Source organism: Petromyzon marinus, chromosome 3 (genome assembly GCF_048934315.1).
Source record: "Petromyzon marinus isolate PM22_M1 ecotype Great Lakes invasive population chromosome 3, UKy_Petmar_22M1.pri1.0, whole genome shotgun sequence".
Lineage (NCBI taxonomy): Eukaryota > Metazoa > Chordata > Hyperoartia > Petromyzontiformes > Petromyzontidae > Petromyzon > Petromyzon marinus.
The window spans coordinates 24,072,675-24,093,135 of NC_133669.1; the positions used below are offsets into that span (position 1 = coordinate 24,072,675).

A 20,461-nucleotide genomic window follows, 5' to 3' on the forward strand; every position below is an offset into this window, starting at 1 on the left:
CGGAGAGGCTGCAAGCGGCCCAACGCCCGCAGCCTCTGCTGCGCGAACTCGACGGCAACGCCAAAAGCCGCGATCAATCGGAGAGCGGCGCGCCGCCACGGCCAAAGGAAATCCACAAGAGCGGCAGCTATAAATAGCTGCCGCTTATCTTGCATTTTCGCAACTGCCAAGATTTCACATTGTGGGCGCGAGCGCTCTGCTGCCAGCCCATGAATCTCCTCCTTCCCCTCCTGCTCATCCTCCTCCTCCTCCTCTCGATGCCCCCAATCCGATCAAATGCCTCCCTCCCTGAAAGATCCCCTGGTAGCCAGACACTCAACGCAGCTGAATCCACAGTCAGGGCTTCACGCACTCACACTCTACCAGCCTTAAGCCCTGGATATTACGGAGAGAATCTTAGGGGATTTTAAAAAATCTAATTCCGGGATTTGCAGTTTTTAGTCCTCTTACAAATGAAATGCAGCTCTTCCAACCCAACAACGATCATGGTACAGTGGTTCTAATTTACAGCCCTTTGTCAAAACAATGCTGAATTAAGGCCTTCCTACATCGTGGTGACCATTGGGAATGTTTGGCCATACTTCACCGTTTTGATCAGTGTGGATTGAGGGAGGAAATAAGGGGGGCAGGGCGGGGGGGGGGGGTGAGTTCAGTACTGGTTCACACAAAACTCGCCACTGAACTTTGCCGTGGCCAAGAATTTATCTCAGGTCGCCGGATTCGTAGCACAGGGCGCTGACGAACACACTCACGGCCAACGTCCGTGACAATTATGTGAACCGGGCCTGGGCCTCCCCTAGCACGACTCAGCCTTAAATGAGCACCTGGATGCTATGGATTAAAACATCAGCAACGGGGCGTGGCGCCGGCCATCCACCGCATCACGCGCCATGCCAGGCCTTAATAAGGCACTCGCACAACGGCACTTGCCCCGACAGTCTGTTAAAGGCTACGATCGCCACGCGTTCGGATTCGTCGCTAGGGCTCGGCCTTTAGGCAATGGCCGAGCAGCGGGCGCGCGACATCGCTCTCCTTCTGCTCAGGGTGTCTGTAGGCCTCACCACTGGTCACACCGGAGACCTGGGGGTCCTTCACGTTGCACCTCTTCCCTGGGGACCCGTTCTTCTTTAGGTCATTCCCCCTGCGGACAGACGGGCAGAGGGAGACGCGGAGAGAGACACACGCACGCGGCGTCACGCACCACTCCGCACTATTCCACGCGCGCGAGTGAGAGGCAAAAGCGATAGCCGCACACACACTTCCCTGCATCGGCGCCGACCGCGCCGATCTCTCTCTCTGTCTCTGCTCTGCGTGATACCTCTCGCGTTCTGCAGATGCCGATGATCCGTAGGTAGATTGACCCAACGCTGTCCAAATGCTTCCTGAGACAAAGCCACGCCATCACCGGCAGTGCCCCCTCAGCTCATCCGGAGGCAAACTGCCAGATGTCAACAGAGGCAAGGACCCTCTCTTTAAGATCTTGGGTCGTCCTAGTTTGACGCAACATTTTTTTGCCGTAACCTTTGTTGCCATATTGCATGGAATTAGGGACCGTACGATTAAAGAGAGGATCCTTTCCTCTATTAACATCTGGAAGTTCGCCAGCGTTGATTCAAGCAGGCGTGACTCTGCTGATGAGATCCTGGGTGTCGTAATGGGTCCATGGGTTTTGCTTGTATTCCATCAATGCTGCTGATATGATTTGCTCCCACAAGGCCGTGCGGCAGTTGGCTTTTTGTGCAGGCTATTTAATAACACAATTACGTGGAAAGATATATGAAGGAGACACATTTCCCCGGCGCTTATCTATTTTGTAAGATATATTTAGATCGCCTTATATGCACGCACAGTTTCTTGTATATAAATACCCACGTGTACGACCACACAAACAGGTGTATTCGCTTACAAATGCAGTGCTACGTGTGCACACGCACACACTACAGTAGATCATTTACGCTTAACACACATGCACGCATCGCTTTAACATACATAATGCATGCGTGTGCATAATTCAGACGACTGCTGTATAATACAGGGTAATACGCACGTGTATATGAATTCGTTGTACGTATGCCGATGCGTGTGTAGCCATGTGCTCACGCGCTGCGCGATGAAACCGAGCAAGCACCACGGTGAGTTCGATTCCCGACCGCGGTCAACGTCAGTGGCGAGTGATTTCTCTCCTGTTCCCCCGAGTTAAACTTTTTTTTTAATTAGCACCTGGCATGCAAGGGGTGGTGGTGGTAAAAAATATCGCCACTACGTGTCCACACTAGGACCGTGCCGGCCTTAAAAAGGCGCTCCCTCACAGCACTTTGCCCCAAGGGCCTGTTTCTACTGGACATCTGTGAAAATACTGCGCATCTGTGAAAAAGAGCTTCATGGCTCATCGGATTCCTCCTGCAGTGTAAATAAATATTCTGCTATGGGAGGGGGTGGTCTCTGTCCCCCGTACAGACGCTGACCGGTGATTATCCTAGTAGCAAAAGTAGCTACATACGCAGTGATTCTGCACTTGCTCTATTAATATAGTACTATACCGCCTTCAACTTTTATGAACGACTGGGTGTTTAATGTTAGCGATTTGTCGCATTATTTGGCTGCATAGCAAATGAAAAAAAAATACAATTACTTTACTGTGCAATTTAAAAAAAATGTGTGTTTTAATATTTACGTGGTTTAAAAAAAAAAATTGAGGGTCCCTTTATAACATCATATGCTGCAGGCCCCGCACCAGCTTCATCCGGCACTGACGCTGACTGCATGCGATCCCCGCTGCCGCAGCGAGACACATCCGCGTCTCGCTCGCTCGCTCATGCCGCTGCTGCATTGACCGACGCAGGACGGAGGCTGAGGCTGGCCGCGAACAGCAATGATGGAAGTTGGCACCCGGGTCCGGTGAGACCTGGGTTCGCACCCAGACGTAGTGGGAGCTGCGCGAACTTCTCTCCGTTCGCCACGACCTCCCCCCCCCCCCCCCCGGGGTCTCCCCCAGCCCCACCCATCCCCCGGGGTGGCGAGGTAGCTGCATGCTCCCCATTGCAAGGGCGACTTTCCTTGCTTTTCCCCTTAGGCGCGCGTGTGTTTTTGTTGTTGTCTTTGAGTATTTAACTCAGTGACGCTGGCAGGGGGCGCCTGCGTTCCACTGCTGGATAGACCCCCCCCGCACCGCCGTGGCTTCTTGCGCTTCGCCAGGCAACAGAAAACAAATCCCGCGGTGCGGCGCGAGAGCGCCAAACACTACACTACCGCTCCCCACACACGCACAGACACACACCTTCACACAGACACACACACAGACACACACGCACAGACATACACACACCTGCACACACACAGACACACACACACAGACACACACACCTGCACACACACAGACACACACGCACAGATACACAGGCACACACACAGACACACGCACAGACACACACAGACACACACAGATACACACAGACACATACACACCTGCACAGACACACACAGACACACACGCACAGATACACACAGACACACACACACCTGCACACACAGAGACACACGCACACATACACACCTGCACAGACACCCACACACACTTGCACACACGTACAACACCGATGCGCACAAGCACAACTGCCCCGTCGCGTAAGCCTCCGACAGGGACTGCCGTGACAGGCACTGTTGGCGAGTACCTCCCAAGCACCCACAACACCTCGGAGCAACGAGGTGTTGTGGACAGAGGCGCGCGCTCGGCCGCCTTTGTCTCCCCAGTGCTGACGTTTACACATCGTCGCAGCAGCAGCTGCTTAAATTCGAGGCTGAGTCGACCTAAGTCATCTGGTGCTGGCCGTGAGCTCGAATCGGGTCACCGGGCGCGTAACGCAGTGCGCTAACCATCGCGCCACCCACCGCTGCACGCACGCACGCGCGCGCCCATCCAGTGTGCACACGCACACGCACGTATGCGCGCGTGCGTGTGCACACGCAGACGACACGCAGTCGCGCTGGGTGGTGATTCCCGCACACTCTGTTGGGGGGGACACGAAGACCATCAGTTGACGGACATCGCGAGGATACATATACAGTATAGCGGAGATAAGCGCGGATGGGTGTGCGTGGACATGCACACACGCCGCGCACGTGCACACACGCGCACGTGCACACACGCCGCACACGTGCAACGAAAGCGTGCCCGTCTGTGCCCTGTGCACTGAGGAGCGGTGGCGCAGCGATTACCGCAGCGCGCCGCGAACCCGGCCGCCCGGGGTTCGATTCCCGTCCACCAACCCGTCGACTGTGTTCCAAGCGGTCATGGGCCTCCTTCCCCTTAGGTCGACTCAGACTTAAGCAGGCACCTGGTGCGCTGCGTAAAGAGCGCGGCCGTGCGTGGTGCAGGCCACCCACTCGGGTGCCGGCCATCATCGGTGCGACTCGCTAACAGCACTTGACCCAACAGGCTATCGAGTGGGGGGGGGGGGGTCTTTGTATGTATGGGGGAGCGGTGGCGTAGTGATTAGCGCACGGCTCTCAAAACATTAAACGCGTGCAGTACTCCTAAGGCGTCCAAAAAACCCCGCATCGTGGACGGGGAGACAAAGGCGGACGGGACCGTGTTGCCGTCGTGCCACGCCGCTCTCGTCGTGCTGCCAATAGGTGCTCGCTAACAACACTTTCCCCGACATCCCGTGTAGGTTACACGGGGCGGAGGTGAAGAGGGGGGTGGTGGTGGGGGGGGAAGATCTTTCCCTTTGTTTGTTTGGCCACGGAGCGGGGAGGCCCTGCGCGCTCCCAGCCATCTCCCTCTTTCAGAGACTCCATTTTGCGAAAGCCGAGAGGTATTTTTGGTGCGTACAGCGAGCTGCTGTTGCTGCTGCCGATAATGCTGTCCCTTCGTGCGAAGGCCGCGTACGCAACACCTCGGCAGAAGCATCGTCATCATCAGCAGCAGCAGCATCATCATCAGCGTCATCAGCAGCAGCGCACGTGCAGCGCGAGCGGTTCGACTCGTGCTCAAGACGACTTCACGGAGAGCCACACACCGCGCGCGCTTTACGACGACGCCGCCGCCGCCCCCCCCCCTACCCCCACCCACCCATCGAGTTGCGTTCCCGTCTCGCGGCCGACAGACAGCCCGTCAGACAGACCGACAGACTACCCTACCTGGTGCCGCGGTGTAAAGGTGGCCACGGGGGAGACAAAGGCGGCCGTGCCGTGCCGGCGCTAACCTCGCTGAACGGCACATGTGTCTTTGCGTACGACTTTTGTCACCCGCGCACGCTAGGCACACAAAAGAGAGGCCAGCCACGCTGTGTGGACCTCTACCCGCGCGTCGTGCGTTCGCTGGACGCTGCATGGCAGGGCGGAGGAGCGCAGTGGTTGCTTTGCGGCGCCGCTGAACCCCCAAGACCCCCCCGACCCACCCACCCCAGTTCGACTCCCCGGCCACGCCTCGACGGTCCCTTGCGCGAGATTGCCAATTCTGAACCCATGCTGCTGGTGCCCATCAGACCTTCACTCTCACCAACCCGCGCACTGACAATCGTGGTGAAGTATGGCCAAAAGCAAACCTCGCCCACGACCGACAACGGGGCGTGTGTGTGGCGGTGGTGGGGGTGGGGAGGGGAGGCTTCATCCAGCAGTGGATTTGATCACGGCCTGTATGACTTACCGTGTTGCGATTGTCGTGTGCACTGTCAGTGATGCAAATGCAACAATTCCCCGTATAGCCTTGAAGAGACTGTGTTGGGGCAAAGTGCTGTCAGCGAGCAGCACCGATGAAGGCCGGCACGGTCCACCAGGGGGTGGGTGGCCAGCACCACGCCCGACCGCCTTTGTCTCCCCGGTGCTGACGTGTCCCCGCGCGGCGAACTCTACATCGACACATCGCACCAAGATACTAAATTAAGGCTGAGTAGACCTAGGCGGAGCTCCAGGACCGGGTCCTGAATTTTGCTGCCACTGTTATTGGTCGCGAGCGGAAATTGAACCGGGGTGAACAATGCACGCACACACAGAGATAAAAGACCCCCCCACACCCGTATAGCCTTCACGGACTGTTGGGGCAAGTGCTGTTAGTGAGTGGCGCCTTTGAAGGCCGGCACGGCACACACGAGAGTGGGTGGGTCAAGCACCACGCCCGACAAAGTCACACACACACACGCACGGATAGAAAGGGACGTGCCTGAGTCCCGTCGATTGTCACGAGGAATCACCCCCAAGTTCATAGGGGACGCACCCAATGGTGGAGTGGTTAAGAGAACCGCGACATAAATACGCCTGCGTGCAGTATTTTCATTCCCTCTTAAGATTTTCGTGGGGGTTTCTTTTAAACGACGTTTAGTTTTTCTTTTCTAAAACACAACAATGATGATAAAAACGTACACACAGATATAATTGCAATTGTGTATTTTGCGTTAATGCGCGAGGCATACGCTACGCGTATCGCGGATGCTGCAGTTGTTGCTGGAGCTGTCATGCAACACGGCTCAGCTGCTAACACACACACACGTACACGCACCCGTGCGCGCACACAGCCATATACACACCCGCACACACACACAATATAAGCAAACACACACACACGCGGAGGTGCATACATGCACGTGCAAAGACAAACACACACACGCGCGCGCGGCTACACAAATACACACGCGTGCGTGCGTGTGTATATTCGAACACGTGCACACAGACACGTGTACACACACACACAAAGACACGTGCACACACGCACACACACCAAACGGTACACGGGAAGGGCGGTGTGTGTGTTCCGGGGAGAGATGCCGAGGCCGCGTTTACAAGGCTGTCGTTGCCCGCTCCGCGAGTGCGCGGCGCCTCTTTTTGCTGCGCGTGTGGCCACGCCATTTTGTCCACCACCACCGCTGACGACACAAGGACACGCAGAAGGGAGGTTTGAGGGGGGGTACACGCGCTCATGACAACCTCCTGGAGCAGATGAGCCCCCCCCCCCCGCTCAACTCGCGTCCCTCGTGATTGCAGACACAACAATCACCCCCGCGAGAGACGGCCACGTGACGCGCACACACACTTATTGTCAGTTACACGACGCAATGTGCGGGGACGCGCCACGGAAGTAACTCCATTCGCAAAACGTGTTTGGCCACAGTGTGCATCATCGCGTTCACGGTGGCATTATCACAACCACGGTGCCATCATCACAACCGCGGTGCCATCATCACATTCACCGTGCCATCATCACATCCACGGTGCCATCATCACATCCACCGTGCCATCATCACATCCACCGTGCCATCATCACATCCACGGTGCCATCATCACATCCACAGTGCCATCATCACAACCACCCTGCCATCATCACAACCACAGTGGAATCATCACATCCACAGTGGAATCATCACATTCACAGTGCCATCATCACAACCACGGTCCCATCATCACATCCACAGTGCCATCATCACATCCACAGTACCATCATCAGATCCACCGTACCATTATCACATCCACAGTGCCATCATCACAACCACCGTGCCATCATCACATCCACAGTGCCATCATCACATCCACAGTGGAATCATCACATCCACAGTGCCATCATCACATCCACAGTGTGCATAATCACATTCACGATGCCATCATCACAACCACAGTTCCATCATCACATTCACCGTGCCATCATCACATCCACAGTGCCATCATCACATTCACGGTGCCATCATCACATCCGCAAACACGCGCACGTTATTGCTCTTCCCGACGATGACAGAGAGATAATTCGCTGAAATACTTGGAGGCGTTTTCCCCGGCGCGCTGCTGAACGCGACGATTTGCGTTGCACGATGGCAACTCTCCTCCGTCTCACGACCCACGCATCAATTAGCCAATGAATGTAACATTATGAAGTTCAGGAGATCGATAACGTACATCTCTTATTTGGGGGCGGCCGGGGGGGGGGCGTAATTAATTACCGCAAAATTAACGATGGTTAGATGCGGAAGTGACCTCGACTTTCTCTCCCCGCCCCACCTAAATTTTCAACGAGCGATTATTGCAATTGCGCATCTCGCCATTAGTAACGCATTACATGTTGTCCATCCCTCAGTCCGGCCATAAACTTCACCACGTTGGTCACTTGCAGGGTTTGGTGAAGTAGTTTTGTGTGTGTGTGTGTGGGGGAGGGGGGGGGAAGCCCGCGGGGTTGGGAAGCCCAGAACCGGTTCAGATATCACTCGCCACTCACTCACGTTGCCCCTGGCCGGGAATAGAAACCAGGGGGTCGACCGGGTTCGCGTAAGCGCGGCGCGCTAACCACCGGCGTCAACCACTCCCGCCTCCAACCTCCCAAAAGCCCCGATCGTACAATCAATCGTAAGAAATCAAACGCGTTGCGTCGCTGTAAAACGCGAAGGCAACGCGTTTTGGCAACCACCGCGTCTGCCCGTATCATCTGCCGGCGACTCTGCGTTAATCGCGCCCCCTTTGGCGTCGAGGTGAGAACGCGTGGACACGCCGGGTAGAGTTACCTGCGGCACCCCTCACTCTCCCCTCCCTCCGCGTAGCCCAACAACGCCCCTGTAACAAAGACGCCCTCTGAATGTGCGTCCGATCTCGGAAGATAAAGCGCGGCATGCCGGGCTATTGCAGAGAGCTCGCGTAGCAGCTATGAATTATGGGTTACCGCTGCGGAACGGGCTGGTGCTGTGGGCTGCTATGCGGTTACGTTGTCAGCAGAGGGTCGTACGGCAAAAACCCACCGTTGTTGTACTGTACTTCCAAACACCCCCCCCACCACCACCACGTCTATGATAATAAACAAGGCAGCTTCAAAGAGAGCACTTATGCGCAGTGGTTATCGCACTGCCTCGTGCGAACCAAGGTCCCCGGGTTCGATTCCAAGCCACGGCTAACATCAGTCAGTGGCGAGTGATATATGAACCAGACACCCGGTGTTGAGACCCAGCAGCCACCCTCGCGGTGAATGTGCTGCTCGGTTATGTCCGTAACGTGTGTTGAACTTCTTTTGCACCCTACGTAGCCAACCGTGCAAATCGGAGGTGCGCCTTAAACGATCCACACACGACGCGCACGGCGTGGCGGAGGCCCTCAATCCAGCAGTGCATTGACAACAGACACGCGGCACACAGACACGCACACACGCGCGGCACACAGACACCACGCAGTACAGACACCACGCTGCACACAGACACCACGCTGCACACAGACACGCAGCACACAGACACCGCGCTGCACACAGACACCACGCAGCACACAGACACCACGCTGCACACAGACACCACGCTGCACACAGACACGCAGCACACAGACACCACGCGGCACACAGACACGCAGCACACAGACACCGCGCTGCACATAGACACCACGCGGCACACAGACACCACGCTGCACACAGACACCACGCGGCACACAGACACGCAGCACAAAGACACTGCGCTGCACTCAGACACACAGCACACAGACACCACGCGGCACACAGACACCGCGCTGCACACAGCCACGCTGCACACAGCCACGCAGCACACAGACACCACGCGGCACACAGACACCACGCGGCACACAGACACGCAGCACACAGACACCACGCTGCACACAGACACGCAGCACACAGACACCACGCTGCACACAGACACGCAGCACACAGACACGCAGCACACAGACACAACGCGGCACACAGACACGCAGCACACAGACACCACGCGGCACACAGACACAACGCGGCACACACACACCACGCTGTACACAGACACCACGCGGCACACAGACACAACGCGGCACACACACCACGCTGCACACAGACACCACGCGGCACACAGACACCACGCTGCACACACACCACGCTGCACACAGACACCGCACTGCACACAGATACGCTGCACACAGACACCACGCGGCACACAGACACCGCGCTGCACACAGACACGCGGCACACAGACACCACGCGGCACACAGACACCACGCTGCACACAGACACCACGCGGAGCTCGTTCGTAACGAGCTAAAACCATTGGTTATTCAGCCACCATCACAATACGCTCATCATCATCATCATCACCATGGTACTTGTAGACTGGTGGAGTACATGGAGGTAACATCCATTATTATTAGTATCAGCCATGATCGATCGACTGCTGGATGAAGCCCTCCCAACGCCTTGTCGGCGACGGAGGCCATACTTCACCAGGCTGGTCAGTGCGGCTTTCTAAAGGGGTTGGTGGAGTTAAAATAACATTCACTCGCCGCTGATGTCAGCTGCGGTCGGGTTCGTAGCAGCAGCCGTGCTAACCACTGCGCCACCGCTCATCGTCCCACTCCATGATTGTTGTATGACCGTGACATGAGACGGTTACACCACCAGTCTGGGGGCTTTATGGCAAAGACAAAGATCCCCCGTATAGAGCCCTAAACAGACTGCTGGGCCAAGTACTGCTCGTATCGATTCAGGTTGGCAGGGTGCGCGGTGTGGTGGGGGGGGGGTAAGAGACCAGCACCACGCACGGCCGCCTTTGTCTCTCCACTGCCCACATTTAGAAAACCGCACAGGGGTACTCATTTAAGGCTGAGTCGACCTAGGGGAAGGACCCAAGACCGGTTCAGATATTCGTCACCGTTGTTGGCCGTGAGCGAGAATCGAACTTGGGTTGGCCTGGTTAGGAGCACAGTGTGTTAACCACTGCACCACCGCTCCTCTGGTGGGGGCGGGGGGGTGTACGACACTGGCGTACGTGGCTTATCGGTGGCGTAGCGTGGTTGGCATGGCCACCGGTACTAGGAATTAAATGCTCCCTATCCCCCCCCCCATCCAACTCGCCCCCTCACCCCTCTCTTTGGAGGCCGACTCCTGGGCCTGTCCGGTGCAATTGCACCGCCTGCATACTCGATAGCTGCGTCACCGTGGCGTATTGTACTGTATATGAAATATAAGTGAAATACTCCTCACCCCCCCCCCCTCCGGGGAATGGTTTAACGTCTCAAATGAAACCACACTTTGGGTACTTCATCATCATCTGCGGCTTTCGGGCAGCGAGCGTTCCCCGGAATCATTCGCCCTATCCAAGAAAGGAAACCCTGCTGCTTCTATGTTATTGTGTATCATCAGCAACGTAGGGCCCCGTTATAAAGGGCCGCACGTTATACGGTCAAGAGCAGGCGATAACTGGGTGCTCCTTGGAATTCACGAGATTCAACAAGCGATTTATAATCACCCTCCTAGCTCTCTTCTCCACAGCTGATCGAATATCGTGCAACGCCGATGGCTCCGCATCCTCCAGAGGAGAGAGCATTGTAGGATCGATACCACGTGGGCCGACATCGGTGGGAGACACGCGGAGGCTTTGAAATCAGAAGTTGCGTTCTCCATACGATGGCCACCGCTGTCACGTACGCCATGATTTCCACATCTTATTTTAGTGGGGTAGCTATAAATGTATCGCCATGCACGTCATCCGCTCAGGTGTTTGGTTGAGGAAACAGGTGTATACCTTCCCCCCTAATTAAATGTTGACCACTCGGCGAATTAGTTTTAGTTAGCCGGCAGTCGTGGGCAGCAGAGAGCGGTGAAGTAAAACCCCGCGTGTTGGACTCTACTCATCCCCCCCCGCGTCTGTCCTCACCATCAACCAACCCGCACTGACCAGCCTGGTGAGGTATGGCCAAAGTCTCCTCCCACCCCCAACCACATCCAGCAGTGGATCGACAAAAGGGCTGTACGCTGGGATGGCGCGCGACGGGGTGGTACGGTCAGCACCACGGCCAGCCTCCTTTGCCTCCCCGGCGCTGTGCATACTTCACAGCCGCTACCACGTGCACTGCCTTAATCATAATGGCCAGGCGAAGGCTCACACGGGCATTATTCCCGGGATGCATTCGGATCTCCTCGTAAACTATGTTTACGCGTTACATTAAGAAGTGATTTGTCTAAATTCCACACAGTTTATGCTTGACAAATTCAATTACATGTGCGGGGTTATTTGACAAACTTAATGCGATAAAGTTATTCTTAGACGTTGTTGGGGATGAGCAGTGGCACAATGGTTATATCATTGGCGAGCCGTGCTGTGAACCTGGCCAGCTAAGTATCTTTTCCCGGCCACGGCTACCATCAGTGGCTAATTATACCCCCAGCTGGTATTTCGGCTCCCCTTCCCCCTCGCCTTCACCGACTCACACAACCACCGTGGTGCATTGTGGTCAAACAGCCACCCGTAAGCGACACAGTGCAAGTGTTTTTTTTTAAAAATAAATCCCACAATGTGTGCTTTAGTGGGTGTTGTATTATTTATCCGGTGCGTTATACACACCGCGTCCTAATTTCAGCTGTCCCTGTCCGAAGGCTTCGCTCCGGAAAATATTCCCCGACAGTGCATTATGGGAATACGCCTCTGCAAACGGCGTTGTATTAATGCACACTCACGCATCACATCATAAACATACATCCACACAAATATACACACACACGCACACTACATACGCAGCATCGTCATACAACTCACGTCACACACACACCTATACATCACATCGTACACACACAAAACAGACAAATCGCATCATACATACGCGTAAATATACACACATGAGGTCACACATACTCAACACAAATGAGCACGTACAGTATACACAAAGGACAAAGTTTCCCCGTAAAACCTTTAACAGACCGCTGGGGCAAGTGCTGTTAGCGAGCACATTATAAAGGCCGGTACGGGAAGCGATGGGGGTGGCTGGCCAGCACCACGCCCGGACGCCTTTGTCTCCCCAGCTTGCGATGTTTAAACACCGCACCTGGTACTCGTTTGAGACTTAATCGACCTAGGGCGAGGCCCAGGACAAGTTCAGACAATCCTCACTGAGTGATGGCCGCGAGCGGGAATCGAACCCGTGTCGCCGGGATTCGTAGCGCAGCGTAGCGCTAACCGCTGCACTACCGCTCCCCACTACGCACACACAATTGGCGAACGCGCGCGCTACCCACACATACATCTGCACGCGTGCAGACACTAACCCCCCGTGACCCACTGAAGCCCTAAAGGTCGCCTCCCAAGCGTGACCTCCCCGACTACGAATCTAAGAGCCCTTTCAGGAACGCGAGCACCACCGGCAGCCACGACGCTGGTGGGTGCCCTTGTGGAGCGTAGAGGCACAGGCGAGTGCCGTGACAGAGAACAGATATGTCCACGGGGGGGGGGGGGGGGCGAAGAGTGGGGGCTCTAAGCAAGCGTCTTAATCAGCTTCATTTGTAAAAGGTCAGTGACTCACCCTGGCACCTAAGCGTTAAGCCTGTTGCAGCGAGATTAAGCGACGCGCGCAGACACAATACGGGTTAGAGTTTCTACACGTGTCTCTGTGTGTCTCTGTGTGTGTGTCTCTGTGCGTGTGTCTCTGCGTGTGTCTCTGTGTGTGTCTTTGTGTGTGTGTGTCTCTGTGTGTGTGTCTCTGTGTGTGTGTCTCTGTGTGTCTCTGTGTGTGTGTCTCTGTGTGTCTCTGTGTGTCTCTGTGTGTGTGTCTCTGTGTGTCTCTGTGTGTCTCTGTGTGTGTCTCTGTGCGTGTGTCTCTGTGCGTGTGTCTCTGTGTGTGTGTCTCTGTGTGTGTGTCTCTGTGTGTCTCTGTGTGTCTGTGTGTGTGTGTGTCTCTGTGTGTCTGTGTGTGTGTCTCTGTGTGTGTGTCTCTGTGTGTGTGTCTCTGTGTGTGTCTCTGTGCGTGTGTCTCTGTGCGTGTCTCTGTGCGTGTGTCTCTGTGTGTGTCTCTGTGTCTCTGTGCGTGTGTCTCTGTGCGTGTGTCTCTGTGTGGGGAGCGGTAGTGTAGCGGTTAGCGCGCTGCACTATGAACCTGGCGACCCGGGTTCGATTCCCGCTCACGGCCATCACCAGTGACGATTATCTGAACCGGTTCTGGGCCTCCCTTAGGTCGACTCAGCCTTAAATGAGTACCTGGTGCGGTGTGTAAACATCGCCACTGGGGAGACAAAGGCGGTCGGGCGTGGTGCTGGCCACCCACCCCCTCGTGTACCGTTCCGGCCTTCATAGGTGCTTGCTAACAGCACTTGCCCTTACAGTCTGTTAAGGCTACACGGGGGATCTTTATCTTTGTCTCTGTGTAGTGCAGTGGCCGCGTAGCGGTTAGCGCACTGCCGCTATGGACCCCGCGCGACCCGAATTCTATTCCCCGCTCACGACCAATAACAGTGATGAATATTTGCACCGGTCCTGAGCTCTCCCCGAGGTCGACTCAGCCTTAAATGAGTGCATCACCTGGTGCGATGTGTATTAAATTTCGGCACCGGGGAAACGAATGCGTCCAGGGGTGGTGCTGGCCACCCACTTCCTGGAGCGCCGTCTTCATAGGTGGTCTCTGACAGCACTCTTCCCAAACAGCCTGCTCCCCAATAGGGAGCCTGATCTCTCTAAATTTGAAGTTTTCGTGACTGCAAGGATCCATACGCTTTGGTTCTTTCACGTAGGTAAAAAAATAAAACAAAATTTGGAAACAACTAAATTAAATCACGACGTTTCGGAGGCAACGCAAGCTCCCTTCATCAGGTGTAACTAGCACAGCAAAATTACACCTGATGAAGGAAGCCTGATCTTTGCCTGTGTTCTGCACAATAATTTGCGAACGCTTTCTCTCCCTATGCTACCTGTGCAAGAGGGCCTCGCCGCGCTCTGCGGGATCGTGGGGGGGTGGGGGGTTATTTGACCATACTTCACCATACTGGTCAGCGCTGGTTTTTGGACACGGGGAGCCTAGAAATGTGGAGCCATAGATGTACAGTACAATCTGTAATTTTGCTACACTGCCTTCTGTTGCCCGTTCCTCGGCGCCCAGCTGCCTATAACACCTGCATGCAGAGCTCTCGCTGATCCAAGAACTATCCAGGTTCAAAACCTGCTTAGCTTTGCTTCTGAGCTCCTGCCGAGAAGATTGCACACATTCCGGGCGATATTGGTGATTTTGAATTTACGAACCACTTACTAACCACTTACTAAACACTTAATATCATACATTTATGCACGCCGAGCAGTGCGATAGCCAATAAACACATCCAAATTAACACTCCAAGCCTAAATGTACCAATTTACACGACACGAAGATGACAATGAGTTAGCAAAAGCTGCCTCATTGGGTGAATGTTCATCATTTCGTCAATCCAGTGCTGGATTGAATGAGGTCGTGGTGGTTGATTGACCATATTTCACCACGCTGTTGAACAGTGCGACTCGGTGATGTTGGCCATGTCTGAGAATCGAGGCTGCGTTCACAACGTAGTGCGCTAACTGCTGCGCCACCGCTCCTACATGTGCTTTATAACTTGTAACAATTTTTAATGTACAGACACAACCAGCTAACCTTTTGGTAAACAGACTTTCAAACAGACAGACGCTGTCTGTGCATAGCTCTATAATAATGAATCTGTCGTTGATATGATTCACAAACCTCAACGGACATCGCAAAACTCAATTCCGTCTCTCCACGCGCAAAAGCAACACAAACAAAATAACGTTCTAGTCCACCAGCCTCGTCCAGGCCGCTATCGCCGAGCAGCGTTTCTCCACGCAAGCAAACGACCTTCTGGAGCGGTCTCGACCTTCTGGCTCTCGTCGGCAGTGTCAGGCTCGCGGAGGAACAAACGCCGCCGGATCGCGCGAGGTGCACTTTGGCGTGAGAGCGCCCCTCTGCGCGGGACCTCCATCGTCGTCCGTGGGTGCCGGGCGCACTGAGCGAGCGGCCCAGGCTGGCCGGTTCCCGTGCGCCGCGGTTTATTGATGCCCCCTCAGCCATTGTGTGGCCGGGGTCAGGCGGCGGTTGCGCCCTGAGTCTCAATATGCCCTCGCTCACCGCCGCCTGAATTATGGGACTCGAACAAATTAGAAATATTGCAGCTTCCCCCCCGCCCCCCCCGCCCAAATCCCCTTTGGTCGCGGATGGTACACACTGCTTGTGTGTGTGTGACCGTGTGCCTGGGTGTATGTGTGTGTGCGACTTTGACTTTGTGTGTGCAGTGTGCGGGGAGCGGCAGTGTAGCGGTTAGCGCCACGCTGCGCTACGAACCCGGCGACCCGGGTTCGATTCTCGCTCACGGCCAACACCGGTGACGATCATCTGAACTGGTCATGGGCCTCCCCTAGGTCGACTCAGCCTCAAATTAGTACCTGGTGCGGTGTGTAAACATCGCCACTGGGGAGACAAAAGCGGCCGGGCGTGGTGATGGCCCCCCCACCCCCTCGCGTGCCGTGCTGGCCTTCATAGGCGCTCGCTAGCAGCGCTCGCTACCAACAGTCCGTTGCAGGCTACCCCGGGGGGCATCTCTGTTGTGTGTGTATCTGGGTTAACGCGCCGCACCACGAACCTGGCAACCCCGGTTCGCTATCCGCTCACGGTCAACGCCGGCGACGGTGGCATTGTGCCGTGAGCGGTCAACTAACTGCGGTTGTTTTGAACCCGGCCACTCCGACTTCGGATTCCCGAACACGCCACCAACAGCAGTGGCGAGTGATGTCAGCACCTCTTCCTGAACATACACGGGCGTCGACGCGGCCTAGAACGAGCAACCGCGGGAGCGCGTATGAACAGCAGCACGGGGATACAAAGGCGGCCGTGCCTGGCGCTGGCGGTGTTGGCGCACGTGTCGGTGTGCAGAGCTTCTAGTGCACGCACTGGGGTGTTCACTCGCGCACTGCGCGTACAAAGACGAAGATACCCCCGTGTAGCCTTTAACAGACTTTTGGGGCAAAGTGCCGTTAGCGAGTAGCATCCCTAATGAAGGCCGGCACGGCGCACGAGAGGGGTGCGCTGGCCAACACCACGACCGGCCGCTTTTGTATCCCCGGTGCTGGTGTTTACACATGGCTGAGTCGGGTCACCGGGTTCATAGCGCAGTGCGCTAACCACTATAGCTGCCGCTCAGCTATACAGCGCGTACACGCGCGTGTGTGTGTGTGTGTGCTCTCACACACACGCGCGCGCAGCCCACACAGTGTGTGTATGTACGCAGAATAATTAATTAATACTTATTCCATGGCCCAGCCACGTCTCCTTCAGTTCGCAAAACAAAGCCCTCATCTATGCCAACTACGTACAGTCACCCTACCCCGGCTCACACACACACAGTGCACACACACGGCAGTCAGGCGCATGCACAACCCACACACACGGACTCGTGCGCACACACTCATGCATGCATGCACACTCATACAGGAAGTCACGCGCGCACACACTCATGTGCACACATACATACGAACCCGTGCGCACACACTCATACACACCCACACACGAACCCGTGCGCACACACTCATGCACTCCCACGCGCACACACTCATACACACCCACACACGAACTCGTGCGCACACACTCATGCACTCCCACGCGCACACACTCATGCACACATACACACGAACCCGTGCGCACACACTCATGGACTCCCACGCGCACACACTCATGCACACATACACACGAACCCGTGCGCACACACTCATGCACTCCCACGCGCACACACTCATACACACCCACACACGAACTCGTGCGCACACACTCATGCACTCCCACGCGCACACACTCATGCACACATACACACGAACCCGTGCGCACACACTCATGCACTCCCACGCGCACACACTCATGCACACATACACACGAACCCGTGCGCACACACTCATGCACTCCCACGCGCACACACTCATACACACCCACACACGAACTCGTGCGCACACACTCATGCACTCCCACGCGCACACACTCATGCACACATACACACGAACTCGTGCGCACACACTCATGCACACCTACACACACACACGAACCCGTGCGCACACACTCATGCACACCTACACACAAACTCGTGCGCACACACTCATGAACTCCCACGCACACACACTCATGGACACACACACACGAACTCGTGCGCACACACTCACGCACTCCCACGCGCACACACTCATGCACACACACACACGAACCCGTGCGCACACACTCATGCACACCTACACACGAACTCGTGCGCACACACTCATGCACTCCCACGCACACACACTCATGAACACACACACGAACTCGTGCGCACACACTCATACACTCCCACACACACACACGAACCCGTGCGGACACACACTCATGCATGCATGCACAACCTCGGCAGTCGGGTGCGAACACCCTCATGCGCACACGTACACATTCACACGGGCAGTCACGCACACATACACTCATGCACACACACACGCGCACACACGCGGACGCGCGCACACACACACGTATTCGAAGGCACGCACACACGCTAAAACCCCGCTGTCGTATAAAAATCGATATTTGCAGGGAATTCGCTTCTTTTTGCACACGCACGGGCAAAAAACCCCCCACAGCCAACGGTGTGTATACACCTCGATTACTGCACGCCGCCGCCACGGTTGATGGTCGTACGCGTCAAATGCAGCGCTTGGAAGAGATGGGCTGGCTTCCGTACAGACGCAGCTAATTAAGAACACCATCATCATCAACAGCACCGGCGTCATCATCATCATCATCGTCCTCAACAAGAGCAGCACAATAACGTTGCATGCACGCCCGTGTGTGTCTGTGTGTGTGTTCGTGTGTAAATGCACCCTGGGGAGCGGTGGTGCAGTGCTTGAGCGCGCTGCGCTACGAACCCGGTGACCCCAGTTCGATTCCCGCTCACGGTTAACACCGGTGACGACTATCCGAACCGGTCCTGGGCCTCCCCTAGGTCGATTCAACCTCAAATGAGTACCTGGTGCGGTGTAAAAAAAAAATGCCACTGGGGAGACAAAGGCGGTCGGGCGTGGTGTTGGCCACCCCACCCCCTCGCGTGCCGTGCCGGCCTTCATAGGTGCTCGCAAACAGCACTTGCCCCAATGGTCTGTTAAGGCTACACGGGGGGGTGGGGGGGGGATCCTTGTCTTTGTGTAAATGCGCGCACGCGCACGCACGCGCACGAGCGAATGCCTCGAGGTTCTGGGTTTAATAGAAAGCGCCGGGACTATGCAAATTTTGACATCTCCCGCGAAACCGGCAACAACGCAGCCTCATGCACGGTCGGACGCTCTCCGCTGCACTCGGCCCCCTCTCTCTCTCGCTCTCTCTGACATCACGAACGTCGTGGAACGACGAGACGGGACGTTGGGTGGGCGGCGCGGCGGGGGGGGGTCGAAACCGTTCGTGACATACTCCGCGATTTTCCAGCGCCCGCAGTCTCCGAACAACAACACGAACACACTGTAGCGATGCTGCTGCTGTTGCTGCTGCTGCTGCTTTATGCAATCGCCCTCACGATGATAGTCACATTGACGCTGCAGGCTATTCCCACCGCTATACCGAGCGCACACAATGCAGTGCCGTATGGATGGATGCAAAGACAAAGATCCCGCCCGCCCGTGTAGCCTTGCACCAGCTGTGCGGGTAAGTGCTGTTAGCGAGCACCTATGAAGGCCCGCACGGCGCACCTATGAGGGAGTCCGGGGTGGTCAGCACCACGCCCGGTCGCCTTTGTCTCCCCCAGTGCTGATGCTTTTTTTTTCTTACACCGCGAACCAGGCACTCATTCGAGGTCGAGTTGACCTAACGGAGGCCAATGAAGGAGGCTCATATTTGTTGGCCATGAGAGCGGAATCGCCGGATTCGCAGCAGAGTGCGCTAACCACGACACTACCGCTCCCCACACGTGCGTACACACAGACACACACACACGCACGGCACACTTACGTAAGCGCAGCTGCTATAACAGCGGACGTACGGCCCTCGGGCCGCACGCACGCACACGCACGCACACACACACACTCGCACGGGTCCATGTCGCTGCGGAGCCGCTAAGCCCGGCCACCGCCACGATCGTTACGGTCATTGTGCAGCCACACGCAGGAGGAGAAGGAGGTGCTGGAGGTGGCCTGGAGCCACCGAGCGACAACGCGCCACGAAGACGGCGGCGAGTGTCGCGTGTGCGCGCGTTACCCGTGGTCGCGCCAGCCGCCTGCCAGGCCACTCCGACCGCCAGTTCCCACCGCGGGTCGGGCGGTGCCTCCTCTTCCCGGTGCTGCCTCGACCCCTCCGTTCCCCCTCGCCTCCTCCTCCGCGCTCTCTCTCCTCTCCGTCTCCACCGCCACCTCCTTCCCCGGCAGTCCCGTCTGTCCGCGTGCCTCTCTCTCCCGCCTCGCTCACCACCACCGCCGCCGCCAACCACCACCCCCCCTCCTCCTCTCCGCTCTCTCCCCTCTCCCCTCTCACCCGCGCGCTCCTCCTCCCCGTCGACTCTCCCTCCTTCTCTCCCTCCTCCTCCTCTCTCCCACCCACCGATCCTCCCTCTCGCTCTCTCTCTCTCCAGTCTGCGACAGCGCCGGCTGACGTCTGAGCTCCACGCACGCTTCCACGCATGCACGCTCCCTCTCCCCTTCCGCGCTACGAACGAGGACCCCCCCCCACTCCACCCCCCCCCAGCCCGAGTCGATTGGCTCAGCCGCGTCTCGGCTCGTGCCGGCAGCTGAGCGTGCAGGAA

General features: G+C 56.4%; 1 protein-coding gene across 8 annotated transcripts in view; it reads right to left on the reverse strand.

Annotated features, from left to right (window-relative positions):
• Window positions 1-20,153, reverse strand: part of LOC116957638 (DNA (cytosine-5)-methyltransferase 3A) — a 122,540-nt gene extending 102,387 nt beyond the window's left edge. For 6 of the 8 annotated variants that reach the window (XM_076053242.1, XM_076053239.1, XM_076053235.1 and 3 more), the window contains exons 1-2: window positions 19,921-20,152; window positions 1,062-1,141 (exon numbers count right to left, since the gene is read on the reverse strand). The gene's annotated coding sequence lies outside the window, so the exon portion shown is untranslated. Of the gene's footprint in view, window positions 1-1,061; window positions 1,142-5,647; window positions 8,502-19,920 lie in introns of those variants that run through there. The other 2 variants (XM_076053223.1, XM_076053211.1) reach the window with 2 other exon arrangements.
• Between the last annotated feature and the right edge of the window lie 308 nt (window positions 20,154-20,461).